Source organism: Thunnus albacares, chromosome 7, assembly GCF_914725855.1.
Source record: "Thunnus albacares chromosome 7, fThuAlb1.1, whole genome shotgun sequence".
Lineage (NCBI taxonomy): Eukaryota > Metazoa > Chordata > Actinopteri > Scombriformes > Scombridae > Thunnus > Thunnus albacares.
The window spans coordinates 4,169,836-4,184,149 of NC_058112.1; the positions used below are offsets into that span (position 1 = coordinate 4,169,836).

General features: G+C 41.3%; 1 protein-coding gene and 9 non-coding genes across 10 annotated transcripts in view; 9 read left to right on the top strand and 1 right to left on the bottom strand.

Moving 5' to 3' along the window:
* Positions 1–14,314, bottom strand: part of setd6 (SET domain containing 6, protein lysine methyltransferase) — a 31,542-nt gene that overhangs the window by 13,339 nt on the left and 3,889 nt on the right. Inside the window, exon 4 of the mRNA XM_044356422.1 lies at positions 10,895–10,976. The gene's annotated coding sequence lies outside the window, so the exon portion shown is untranslated. The remainder of the gene's footprint in view (positions 1–10,894; positions 10,977–14,314) is intronic.
* On the top strand, positions 1,864–1,935 carry trnap-agg. The gene has a single exon. It is a non-coding gene; the product is annotated as a tRNA-Pro (tRNA).
* trnap-ugg lies at positions 4,165–4,236 on the top strand. Its single transcript has one exon. It is a non-coding gene; the product is annotated as a tRNA-Pro (tRNA).
* On the top strand, positions 8,604–8,675 carry trnap-ugg. The gene has a single exon. It is a non-coding gene; the product is annotated as a tRNA-Pro (tRNA).
* trnap-agg lies at positions 9,260–9,331 on the top strand. Its single transcript has one exon. It is a non-coding gene; the product is annotated as a tRNA-Pro (tRNA).
* On the top strand, positions 10,575–10,646 carry trnap-agg. The gene has a single exon. It is a non-coding gene; the product is annotated as a tRNA-Pro (tRNA).
* trnap-agg lies at positions 11,876–11,947 on the top strand. Its single transcript has one exon. It is a non-coding gene; the product is annotated as a tRNA-Pro (tRNA).
* On the top strand, positions 12,478–12,549 carry trnap-agg. The gene has a single exon. It is a non-coding gene; the product is annotated as a tRNA-Pro (tRNA).
* Positions 13,397–13,468, top strand: trnap-agg. The gene has a single exon. It is a non-coding gene; the product is annotated as a tRNA-Pro (tRNA).
* Positions 13,999–14,070, top strand: trnap-agg. The gene has a single exon. It is a non-coding gene; the product is annotated as a tRNA-Pro (tRNA).

Consider the following 14,314-nt stretch of genomic DNA (forward strand, 5'->3'; position numbering starts at 1 on the left):
ATGTCACTTTATTAAGATGTAATATTTTTTAAGGCGAGAAAGTAACCATGTAGATTCCCAATATGTGGTCAGTTATCTAAATAACGCCTGTTTGTGAATCTGCTGCAACATTTTCGGAGATGTGAGGAGCCGTTGGCCGAGTTAGACCAGCCCTTCATCTCAGCTGCTGGCAGCCCGAGTCCTGTGTCGTCATCCTGGGGAGAACATGATCCAGTGAAGTGATCTGTGCAGCTCTTTGGTGATTTACTGCTGGCTCTAGTGTCTCTGTAGTATATTGATATATGATATAATTCCTTTTGGCAGATAAATGTTGGTCACACAGATTAAATCTATCAATTGTAGCTGCAACATTAGTTTGTCTGAATGCAAAGTGAAGCTTCATGTTTTACTGGACAGAACAACAGCACTGCCTCTGGGGGTCTATATGTACAGATATCATCACATTTCACTAAATATAAATGTATTAAAACGAACAGATCAGTCTATATTAAATTTTGTTTTATTTTATCAATCGTCCTCCCATTCTCAAAAGTTTGTACTCCCGAGTCGAACTTGCCAAGTCCTCAACACACTGGCACTGAAATAGCTGGGACAACAAGACCTTTTGTCACTCCACTTTCAGGTGTTATTTCAGTAGTACTTATATTTGTTCATAATAAAATTAGCATTATTCATGGTAAATTGATCCACTCCAACTCTCTCTGGCCTTGTTTAGTGCTGCAATGCTGCAATGACTTTACTAAACTTGCTCCACGTAGGCCAGCTCTACAACACTCGACAAATTCATAAAATTAGACAAATGACCATTGCGTACCTGTCAAGGTAACGTGACTGAAATCCGTGAGGTCAGTGATTGAAATCCGTGAGGCACCCTACCACCCACCCACACACACATGAAAAAAGACAACACATGCAAGCATGGGCGCCTGGTTATGTCTCAAAATGGGGGAGCAAACTTGTAAAGATAGCTACATAATCGCCAGGGAGGGGGTCTGGGGATACTTCCCACAGAAAAAAATTGTAATTTAAGACAAATTTCCTGCATTTCTACACCATCTAACTTCTTGAAATTAAGACAAGAAACAGCCACCTGCATTAGTCTAGATTAGTTAGATTGAGGGTGCTATGGAAACCAGTAATGCATCGAGAACAGTATATAATTGGGTGGATCAAGGCAGGAAATGATTATTAGAAGAATGGCTATTTCATATTTGAAATTATATTCATAAAAATATTATGTAGCCTAAAATTGTAGTGGGTTACCTAAATTAAATGGTCTTATCAGGAAAACAACACACAGCAGGTGGCAAAGTCAGTACTTTGTGTATAAAGACTTCCCCAAATGGTCTTTGCAAGAGTGATTCTCTTGAGATAGTCAGCAAAGAAATGTGTTCTTGCAGTGTGACATATGCTGTGTGTTTGACGTTACATTTACAAATCAGTCAAGACTTGGTTATTAATTTACCTACTATTTTCTACACTAGACATTACAGCTCAGAAGGCTGACAAGACTGGAATCTTCAGAGTATACAAGACACAACACAAGTGTTGTGGATGGAGTAAAGTTTACTCCAATGCAGATGAGAGAGGGCAGCCTTCTCCATAGGATCAAATTTCATACACAGAAGTAATAGAGGCAATTATTATTCATTTTTACAACATCGTGCACTGGTCAATGAGGGAGTACTTTCTAGGGTTCAGTGATGTTTGTCATGGACAGTGAGATGAATGTATAATTGTGGCCACCAGATGGTGCTGTTGGACTACAGATGTGGAGCTACAAGTTGCCACATCACCAATTTGAAGTGTTCAATTACAGGTCTATACATCAGCAAACTACAGATGTTCTCCACCCCATATGTAGGCTCGTTGGTCTAGGGGTATGATTCTCGCTTAGGGTGCGAGAGGTCCCGGGTTCAAATCCCGGACGAGCCCTGCTTTTGTTTTGTGTAATCCCTAGGGGTCACACCAGCAAATAAATTGTGTTACAGAGAACACTTTCCTTGGCTCTATTTGCCAAATTCCCCTGAAGTATAGGAGGGATTTCCAAAACATACTAGAGCACACTTGATTAATGATTAATTAATTAATTAATGATGATAATGTCACGCTGTCACATGACATTGAAAATTGCTCAGACAATACAAATATTTCATTACAGTGGTACAGCAATATAATTATCAGTGTAGCTTGTCCTGTCAGATGAATTTAAGGGACAAAACAAAACTCTGAATGACTTTGAGTCTCATGAGCTACAAAAGCACTGAAAGCTGATCACTGTCAGTTTTTAAATGGTGCTTTCTATATAGTCAGCTACATTACTGCATATCATGTTGAGCCAATCCATATGAATGCCAGATTTATGTGTGACACAAGTGGATAGTGGTAGTCTTGCTGTAGATACCTTAAGCGTAAGTTTTGATTTCTAGTTCAGCGTCTCATTTCTTCTGTTGATAGCACCCTCACAACAAGTTTGTACACTAGACAGGTGTATTGTACATGATCTGGTGGTATCATGCTTTAATTATATTCCCCACAGTAACTGTTTCACTTCACTTTGCCATAAAGAGGAATTTTTATAGATTTACAGGCAACCCTTCTTTTTAAATGTTATCTTGTCTCATTACTGAATAGGAGACTAGTGTCATGTAGTCACTGTGTTTCTGTTCATTCACTGTGATACAGGGTGACCATCACCAGAAGGGAAACTATTTTGGTCTCCCATGCACAGTGACAAATAACAAGAGATACACAAGTCAGCAGCTCACAGCAGACAACATACCAAAGCCATAACACAACATTATTAACACTAACACACAAAAGAACACGTATTATCTGATGATATATGGGGCCTGATATCCAGGATGACTTTTGAACTAAAGCATAGTCTTAAATCTCTTCCTGGTTACAAGTCAGGAGTCAAACTAAATATAGAACCAGCCTTTTTAATTAACTTGTTAATCCTGTTACCATCAATGGCAGTAAGACTGTTAATGAACCCTAGAAAGTACTCCCTCATGGACCAGTGCACCATCCTTAATGTTGTAAAAATGAATAATAATTGCCTCTATTACTTCTGTGTATGAAATTTGATCCTATGGAGAAGGCTGCCCTCTCTCATCTGCATTGGAGTAAACTTTACTCCATCCACAACACTTGTGTTGTGTCTTGTATACTCTGAAGATTCCAGTCTTGTCAGCCTCCTGAACTGTAATGTCTAGTGTAGAAAGTAGTAGGTAAATGAATAACCAAGTCTTGACTGATTTGTAAACGTAATGTCAAACACACAGCATATGTCACACTGCAAGAACACATTTCTTTGCTGACTATCTCAAGAGAATCACTCTTGCAAAGACCATTTGGGGAAGTCTTTGTACACAAAGTACTGCCTTTGCCACCTGCTGTGTTTTGTTTTCCTGATAAGACCATTTCATTTCTGATTTAAGCACTAGAGCTTTAAAAGCAAATATTGTCAGTGTTTTGAACTCAGAACCTTTCGTACCTTAACATCTTTCCACTGGCTCAGTATTGCACTGAGCCAGTGCACTTTTTAAACATCACAGCAGAGGATAACTGTGCTGATCCGTGATATTATTGCACTTCTTAGGAGCAGGGCCTAATGTGACAGTCCCTGCAGCCAATTGAGCTGTGTCAACGTTCATTAAGTTTGATTTATATTGTGTGTTAAGGGGTTATGCAGTAACTATGGAGCTTATGAACGTAACTGCAGAAGCTACGCTGTAGGTTACACCATAGCTGACATGCACCTCCTCTAAAATGTAACTACAAGTCGCGGCTACAACAGCTGTGGAGGTACTACTGTGATTGGCTGCTTGTGTTTTCTTTGACAAGTTTCTGAAGTTGGTGGAGATTTTGATAGTGAAAAAACAACCTTAAGGAAGTTGTAACGACTTAGTGACACACGGAAGTAATAGAGGCAATTATTATTCATTTTTACAACATGGTGCACTGGTCCATGAGGGAGTACTTTCTAGGGTTCAGTGATGTTTGTCATAGACAGTGAGATGAATGTATAATTGTGGCCACCAGAGGGTGCTGTTGGACTACAGATGTGGAGGTACAAGTTGCCACATCACCAATTTGAAGAGTTCAATTACAGGTCTATATATCAGCAAAGTACAGATGTTGACAGCCCCATACGTTGGCTCGTTGGTCTAGGGGTATGATTCTCGCTTTGGGTGCGAGAGGTCCCGGGTTCAAATCCCGGACGAGCCCTGGTTTTTTTGTTTTGTTGTAATCCATCCGGGTCACACCAGCAAATAAATTGTGTTACAGTGAATACTTTCGTTGTCTCTCTTTGCGAAATTCCCCTGAAGTGTAGGAAAGATTTTCAAAACATACTAGAGCACACTTAATTAATGATGTCATGCCATCACATGACACTGAAAATTGCTTAGAGTAGAAATATTTCATTACAGTGATACAGCAATGCTCTTCGTGGTTACAAGTCATGAGTCAAACCAAACATAGAACTAATTTTCTTAAAGTTGTCTTTTTCACTATCAAAATTTCCGCAAGCTTCAGGAACTTGCAGAAGAAAACACAAGCAGCCAATCACAGTGATATTTCCACTGCTGCTGTAGCCCTGGTGTGTAGTTACATTTTAGAGCAGGTGCATGTCAGCTATTGCGTAACCTATGGTGTAGCTTCTGCAGCTACATGCATAGGCTCCATAGCTATGGCATAACGCTTTAACACACAATATAAATCAAACTTAATGAATGTTGACACAGCTCGACTGGATGCAGGGACTGTCACATTAGGCCCTGCTCCATAGAAGTGCAATAATATCATGAATCAGCACAGTTATCCTCTGCTGTAATGTTTAAAAGGTGCCAAAATGTGCAATACTGAGCCAGTGGAAAGATGTTAAGGTACTAAAAGTTCCAAGGTCAAAACCCTGACAAAATTAGCTTTTAAAACTCTAGTGCTTACATTAAATGGTTGTATACACAGCAGGTAGCAAAGTCAGTATTTGTGCACAAAGACTTTCCCAAATACCTTTTCAGTGTCATATGCTTTGCTGTATGGTGATCTTCACAACAAAATTTGATTCATTACATTTCGCAAATGTTTAATTATTATTTTGTTTATGTAAGTTCAAAAGTGTCCCCTTTTTCATCATTAGATATAAGTGTGAAAACCCAGTAAACAATATTAAAGGGAAATTTCACCACATTTTAGGTGGATGTCCAATCAGTGTTGATAGTAAATTTAGTCAAGAGTTTTAGTCTGAATTTTCCTTCTCTCTGACTACATGTACCAGGATGCATTGCGCATGTGCTTCTGGTATCCTCTGGCCATATCCTCTTGCGTGGCTAATTCAGCCACAGCCTCAGCCTCTCTCCACTGCGTTTCTTTGACCGTATACCCTGGCATTTATCGCATTACGCCAATCCTGACTGGCTAGTGATCGCGATGTCCATGTCAGGTGGTTTCACCTAGATCAGGGCACATTGTTTTTCTAAGACAAACTTAGCACAAAAAGTAAGAAAATTTGTGTTTGGTAGATTATTTCTTTGTTGTAACAATGCTTCTTGGCGATAAATCTTATACTGTTGGAAAGCCTGTTTATTTCCCTTTTAAATGGTGCCACATTTGTAAGGAACATGCATTTGTGGGATGAGCAGCAGAGCTGAGTATGTGGGTTGCGCCCATGAAAAATTTGCCAAATCTTCTCTGCAAATGCCAAACAGCTTATTTTGCTGTTGCTATTGACTCTTGTTTTGAGCTTCTGGTACCCCCAGGTGCTGCCAATCAGGTGCCTATCAGCACCTGTGAGCATGGGCCCTGCTACAGTGGTCAGTGTCTGCTCCATGAATCGGCATGCCAGGTTTGACTGATCTGGATAGGGCCCGTGCGATAGGGCAACTTCAAGCTGGTGTTCTGCAAAACCAAGTTACAGCATTATTTGGAATCAGCCCTAGTACCATCTCCAAAGTGAAAGCCAAGTTCCATAATGGGATGTCAGTGACAGGCCGCGAAGTGGGCATCCCAAGAAGACGACAGCCCAAGAAGACCATTTCCTCACCCTGTCAGCACTTAGGTACCGTAGGCCTTCTTTGTAGGTCTTCTACAGATTTGCAGTCAAGGTTTGCAGGCTGATATGGCCGACGGCTCACTGCCCAGACAATCAAGAACAGACTGTATGCAGCCAATCTCCGGTCTCATAGGGCTGCCAGGAGGCCTGCCATGACTGCCCTTCACCGTCAGGCTTGTTTGCGCTTGTGTCGGCAACACGTGCACTGAACCTGAACATCTGGAGGAACGTTATGTTCAGCGATGAGTCCATATTCTGCCTACAGCAGTTGGATCGTAGGGTCAAAGTGTGGAGAAGACGCGGAGAACGCTATGCTAATTGTTGCATCGATAGAGTAACATCTTTTGGTGGAGGCAGTGTGATGGTGTGGGGCGGCATCTCCCTCACTGGAAAAACAAGGCTTGTCATCATTGGAGGCAATCTCATTGCAGAGAGATATCGAGATGAGATTCTGCAACCAGTGGGAATCTCATATCTCCACAGTCTGGGACTCTATCCTCCAAGATGACAATACTCGCCCCCACAGAGCGGGGTTTATCAGAGACTAACTCCAGAATTTGGGAGTGGAGAGGATGGAATGGCCTGCCAGCAGTCCTGACCTCAACCCCATTGAACACTTATGGGATCAGCTTGGGCATGCTGTTCGTGCCAGAGTGACCAACACAACCACGTTGGCTGACTTGCGACAAACGCTGGTTGAAGAATGGGATGCCATCCCACAGCAGTGTGTGACCAGGCTGGGGACCAGCATGAGGAGGAGGTGCAAGGTTGTTGTGGCTGTGTATGGTTCTTCCATACGCTACTGAGGCTCCTGTTTGTTAAATGAATAAATTTTAACAATTTATTCATTGCCAATATGTCTTGTCAATATGTCATCCAATCCACCAAACATCAAACAAGAGTCAATGGCAGAGAAGATTTGGCAAATTTTTCATGGGTGCAACCCACATACTCAGCTCTGCTGCTCATCCCACAAATGCATATTCCTTACAAATGTGGCACCGTTTGAAAGGGAAATAAACAGGCTTTCCAACGGTATAAGATTTATTGCCAAGAAGCATTATTACAACAAAGAAATAATCTACCAAACACAAATTTCCTTACATTTTGTGCTAAGTTTAGTTATCTTGGCTAAACATGCTGTCACTGGGTGCTAGCTACCTTGATACACTTCAACTCTCCAGCCTTCACCATAGACCGGAGTGCTTTTCACCTAGTCACACCATGGCCAGGTTTTCAACGGCCTCGAATACCCACCACAGCAGCTCAAGTACTTCACCGAGCGTTCACCCTTGCATACCAAGGGGGCTGGCGAAACGCTCACCCATGGGATTAGCATGCCAGCTAATTCGCCATTCCTCTCTGTTAGTATGCCTGCTAGCGAAGATGGATGTTGCCCCCCTCACAACAGAGGAGATAGAGACTCTGGGCCTTGACTCTGCTGCTGCAGTAACAAATCTCAATCAAAGACACACACCAGGTCTGCTTGTGCTGCTTCGGGTTGGAACATGCCTGGCTGGCTATCAAAGCCTCCAGTTCGTGCAACCACTGTGTCTGCTTCACTGTTAAGAGTCTTCAACAATGGCTGCCATGCCAAGCTAGCTTTTTGGATAATGAACCTTACTTGTCTGCTAGCAACATTCAGGTGTACGACAGGAACGGGGAGGGGAAGGACAGTGCAACTGTGGTCAAAGCTGGACCTAGCTGTGGTGCCCCCATGGGACTTGGCAGTGGTTTGGATGGGCCCTCCTTTTCAACCAGTGGAGGAGGTTGACTTGAAACATCTGTCTCTGAAGACAGTGTTGTTGCTGGCTTTGGCATCTGCTAAACAGGTCAGTGATATTCACACGCTTTCGGTGCACCCTTCATGTACTCAGTTTGCCCCAAGGCATGTCAGGGTGTCACTAAAACCTAACCCCGCCTTATTGACAAGGTGGTTGGCTTTTTCTTCCCCTAAAAAACAACAGTTGAACATGCTGTGTTCAGTTTGTGCCTTATGCAACTATATAGACAGGACAAAGGGATTTCGGAGTAGTGACCAACTCTTTGTATCCTGGGCTAATCCCTATATGGGAAAACCTATTACAAAGCAATGGCAATGGTGGGAGCGATTGCTCTAGCTTATATGTGCCAGGGACTGCAGGCATCGGCAGGCCTACAAGCTCATTCCACTCATGGCCTGGCCACATCATGGGCTTTGTTTAGAGGGGTTTCTACTGCAGCAGTGAGATGTTCCTCGCCCCTCACTTTTGTCCAATTTTAGCGACTGGATGTCTCTGCTCCATGCATGGCTCACACAGTACTGGGCTTAGGGCCCTTGCTGGAACAGAGTAATACTGTTTGAGTGATGGTGGTTGCTGAGATAAGCTTGTTTGGCAATACAGTCTCCATATCCCATAGTGAGACATCGAAATGAATACTATGAGAACTTTAGGTTACTTGCCTAACAGCGGCTCTCAGAGTAGTATGCATGAGATGTCTCACCAGGCAACCCTTCTTGCTGGGACGAACCAAGAAGAGTTGCTTATGCCATAGGATGCCAGGCTCGTTGGTCTAGGGGTATGATTCTCGCTTTGGGTGCGAGAGGTCCCGGGTTCAAATCCCGGACGAGCCCTGCTTTTTTTGTTTTGGGGGACACAAAAACCTAAGAAGCTGCTGAAAATTCATTTCTAAGGCAAAAGGGAAACCAAAGGAAGCAGCTTATGAATTTAGACTTTTAGAAAACCTGCACTACTAAATACAGTACACCACTACAAGGTTACTTGCCTAACCCCAGTTCTCGGAGTAGTATGAGTGAGATGTATCACCAGACATGCTGGGATGAAGTGAGAAGAGTTGCTTATTCTGAGTGACGCCTGTGTAGTAGCGTAAGTTATTTAAAGGTAAGTGGAACCACCTGACACAGACGTCACAATCACCAGCCAATCAGGATTAGCATAATGAGATAAATGATTCTAAGGAATAGACAGAGCGGTATATCCCATAGTAAGACATCTTACTCATACTACCAGGGGTTACATAAACAACCTAAAGTTCAGTGATGCTTGTCTTGTACAGTGAGATGAACATATAATTGTGGCCACCAGAAGGTTCTGTTGGACTAGAGATGTGGAGTTACAAGTTGCCATGTCACCAATCTGAAGAGTTCAATTACAGGTCTGAACATCACAGAACGACAGATGTAAACAGCTGTATACAGGCTCGTTGGTCTAGGGGTATGATTCTCGCTTAGGGTGCGAGAGGTCCCGGGTTCAAATCCCGGACGAGCCCTGACTTTTTTGTTTTGTGGGACACAGAAACCTAAGAAGCTGTTGAAAATGTATTTCTACGGCAAAAGGGAAAACGAATGGAAGCTGCTTATGAATTTAGATCGCACTACTAAATAGAGTACATCACTACAAGCAATAGCACAAATTGCCAGGTTTTACCTGCTGGATATAGCTAATCATCTGGCCAGGCACGATAATGTACATTTATCATTCCAGGTATTTACATCTTGCAGTTACAGCCGTGGTGTACCATTCAAGTTTATAAAGTAAATCATGCTTACCAGTGGACTTACAACTTCTAAGTGCAGTGTAGATGTTTTGAAATGCTTATCACAGATTATGTTTATGTTAATAACATGGGATCATGTCAGTAATGATATTTGGCCTTCTTCTTGGGAAGATGACTTTGGATCGTCTGTCATCATCTGACAGATTAGATTACAGTTAAGGCCCAAACCCATTTTTTTGTGAGCAGAGTGAACACAAAAATCTAATATTTTCCAGTTATATGTAGACCACTTTTATATGTTGTTTTAACTAATGGATTGCCATGCAACCTGTCAAATCAGAATTGCTGTGATTTATCTGACCAACTTGCCTCAAAAGTCAAAAGCAAAGTATACTTAGGATGAATACTTGCTAAACATCCTCAGTTTCAATGATGGATTATCTCGCAAATACAGTGTTTTTTGTTGCTGTTAATGTGTGCATGCTAGTGATGCACATTATGTTATCTGTTATTTAATGTGCATACACAGACCTTTTCAAGGGAAATGTGCTTGCACTGATTTAGGATAAGATTCCATGAAGTTTGAGCAGTCAAGACAGAAAAGAAATTGCATTTAAATCATGTTTCATTTGTAAATATAAAGCACTGAAAAGCACACAAAACCAAAGAGGACAGTGCCATCATTCCTGAAAAGCACTGTCACTAAACTAAATCCAAAAGCCTTACATTTCATTAAGTGAAATGTCTAATCAGTTATTAGCAATTTTATCAACTCCAAATTTGTCCAAAACCAATTTCTCCTGAGGGAGACAATAAAAGTGACCTTGACCTTGAACTCCTGCTATGGCAGAGAAAAGCACTATGTTGTTTAGCAATCTTGTCACTACAACTACACCACAGTGAATCATAATCAGAGCGTGCTCTTTGAGTAGCCCAAAGACACTACATTACCAGAAAGAGTTCAATCATGAGTTATGACGGCCCAGAGAAACAGCCATAAATACATGCAACAGCTGGCTCGTTGGTCTAGGGGTATGATTCTCGCTTAGGGTGCGAGAGGTCCCGGGTTCAAATCCCGGACGAGCCCAGGTTTTAACCCCTGGGGGCTATAGAAGTCTAAACTGCAATTGTGGAGACAGTTTGAGGCAAATGGGAAAATACAAAGCTTCAGTCTATATGTTTCACACTGACATCAGATTTGCTTCACTTCCATGAACACAGAGAGAAAGCATGAGTATGATTATTAAAAAGATAAAAAATTCCAGTGGATAAAGAAACATGACTAAACCAAGCATGCACAAAAGGAAGAGATGAGGGATTTTGTACAGTACTTACCTGCTTTTATGTGAACTGTGTTTAATTAGATCTTTTTGGTCCCCACCATAATGAACCTCCCTGAGTTGTCCCAACAGCTTGTCTGCAACAACAACCATATAACGATAAAAAAAAATCAACATCAGCAAAAAAAAAAAAAAATTACACATAAATTCAAAAAACAAATGTACATTACTTTACTTTACTGATTTAAGTTATGACACCACTAATCATTGAAGTTGATAAGGTGATACTGGCCAAGTAAATTTCACATTTTATTTGCTATTCCTTTATTATTATATTTTTTTTTTAAAAAAGACAAGACTAATGTAATTCACAAGATCTCAACAGCCACACACCCTACCGTTTATATTTCAGGCTTTAGGAAAACACTGAGAATAGGACTGAAACGATGAATCTGTTTGTCGATCGGCAGAAAATCAGTTTTCAAGCAAAAATGCCAATCTTTCTCTGGTTCCAGCTTCTACAATGTGAGGATTTGCTACTTTTCTCTGTTTCATACAGTAATTGTAACCAGAATATATTTGTGTTTTGAAGACATCATCCTGGGCTCTGGGCAACTGCGATGCACATTTTTTCACAATTTTATGATATTTTATAGACCAAACAATAAATTAAACAAAAAAAGAAAAGAAACATTTTGGGGGATTAGTTAGTTGCTGTTGGAACCGCAGAATAAATAAATGGTGGGATCAAAATAAACATATTATCTCTCGGCCAATCTAGAAAAAGAGAAGCATTGTCAAGTTGTCCAAAACCAATTTCTCCTGAGGGAGACAATAAAAGTGACCTTGACCTTGAACTCCTGCTATGGCAGAGAAAAGCACTATGTTGTTTAGCAATCTTGTCACTACAACTACACCACAGTGAATCATAATCAGAGGGTTCTCTTTGAGTAGCCCAAAGACGCCACATCACCAGAAAGAGTTCAATCATGAGTTATGACGGCCAGAGAAACAGCCATAAAAACCTGCTACAGCTGGCTCGTTGGTCTAGGGGTATGATTCTCGCTTAGGGTGCGAGAGGTCCCGGGTTCAAATCCCGGACGAGCCCAGGTTTTAACCCCTGGGGGTTATAGAAGTCTAAACTGCAATTGTGGAGACAGTTTGAGGCAAATGGGAAAATACAAAGCTTCAGTCTATATGTTTCACACTGACATCAGATTTGCTTCACTTCCATGAACACAGAGAGAAAGAATGAGTATGATTATTAAAAAGATAAAAAATTCCAGTGGATGAAGAAACATGACTAAACCAAGGATACACAAAAAGAAGAGATGAGGGATTTTGTACAGTACTAGCCTGCTTTTATGTGGATGTTATGAGTGTTTTGGTCCCCACCGTAATGAACCTCCCTGAGTTGTCCCAACAGCTTGTCTGCAACAACAACCATATAATCATAAAAAATCAGCTGTTTTTCTCTGTTTCATAAGGTTGTTTAGCAATCTTGTCACTACAACTACACCACAGTGAATCATAATCAGAGGGTGCTCTTTGAGTAGCCCAAAGATGCCACATCACCAGAAAGAGTTCGATCATGAGTTATGACGGCCAGAGAATTAGCTATAAACACATGTAACAACTGGCTCGTTGGTCTAGGGGTATGATTCTCGCTTAGGGTGCGAGAGGTCCCGGGTTCAAATCCCGGACGAGCCCAGGTTATAGAAGTCTAAAATGCAATTGTGGAGACAGTTTGAGGCAAATGGAAGAATACAAAGCTTCAGTCTATACATTTCACACTGACATCAGATTTGCTTCACTTCCATGAACACAGAGAGAAAGCATGAGAATGATTATTAAAAAGATAAAAAATTCCAGTGGATGAAGAAACATGACTAAACCAAGGATACACAAAAGGAAGAGATGAGGGATTTTGTACAGTACTTACCTGCTTTTATGTGGATGTTATGAGTGTTTTGGTCCCCACTGTAATGAACCTCCCTGAGTTGTCCCAACAGCTTGTCTGCAACAACAACAACAACCATATAATCATAAAAAATCAGCTGTTTTTCTCTGTTTCATAAAGTAATTGTAACCAGAATATATTTGTGTTTTGAAGACATCACCCTGGGCTCTGGGCAATTGCGATGCACGTTTTTTCACAATTTTCTGACATTTTAGAGACCAAACAATACATTAAACAAAAAAAGTAAAGAAAGATTTTGGGGGATTAGTTAGTTGCTGTTGGAACCGCAGAATAAATAAATGGTGGGATCAAAATAAACATATTATCTCTCGGCCAATCTAGAAAAAGAGAAGCATTGTCAAGTTGTCCAAAACCAATTTCTCCTGAGGGAGACAATAAAAGTGACCTTGACCTTGAACTCCTGCTATGGCAGAGAAAAGCACTATGTTGTTTAGCAATCTTGTCACTACAACTACACCACAGTGAATCATAATCAGAGGGTTCTCTTTGAGTAGCCCAAAGACGCCACATCACCAGAAAGAGTTCAATCATGAGTTATGACGGCCAGAGAAACAGCCATAAAAGCCTGCTACAGCTGGCTCGTTGGTCTAGGGGTATGATTCTCGCTTAGGGTGCGAGAGGTCCCGGGTTCAAATCCCGGACGAGCCCAGGTTTTAACCCCTGGGGGCTATAGAAGTCTAAACTGCAATTGTGGAGACAGTTTGAGGCAAATGGGAAAATACAAAGCTTCAGTCTATACGTTTCACACTGACATCAGGTTTGCTTCACTTCCATGAACACAGAGAGAAAGAATGAGTATGATTATTAAAAAGATAAAAAATTCCAGTGGATAAAGGAACATGACTAAACCAAGGATGCACAAAAGGAAGAGATGAGGGATTTTGTACAGTACTAGCCTGCTTTTATGTGGATGTTATGAGTGTTTTGGTCCCCACCGTAATGAACCTCCCTGAGTTGTCCCAACAGCTTGTCTGCAACAACAACCATATAATCATAAAAAATCAGCTGTTTTTCTCTGTTTCATAAGGTTGTTTAGCAATCTTGTCACTACAACTACACCACAGTGAATCATAATCAGAGGGTGCTCTTTGAGTAGCCCAAAGATGCCACATCACCAGAAAGAGTTCGATCATGAGTTATGACGGCCAGAGAATTAGCTATAAACACATGTAACAACTGGCTCGTTGGTCTAGGGGTATGATTCTCGCTTAGGGTGCGAGAGGTCCCGGGTTCAAATCCCGGACGAGCCCAGGTTATAGAAGTCTAAAATGCAATTGTGGAGACAGTTTGAGGCAAATGGAAGGATACAAAGCTTCAGTCTATACATTTCACACTGACATCAGATTTGCTTCACTTCCATGAACACAGAGAGAAAGCATGAGAATGATTATTAAAAAGATAAAAAATTCCAGTGGATGAAGAAACATGACTAAACCAAGGATACACAAAAGGAAGAGATGAGGGATTTTGTACAGTACTTACCTGCTTTCATGT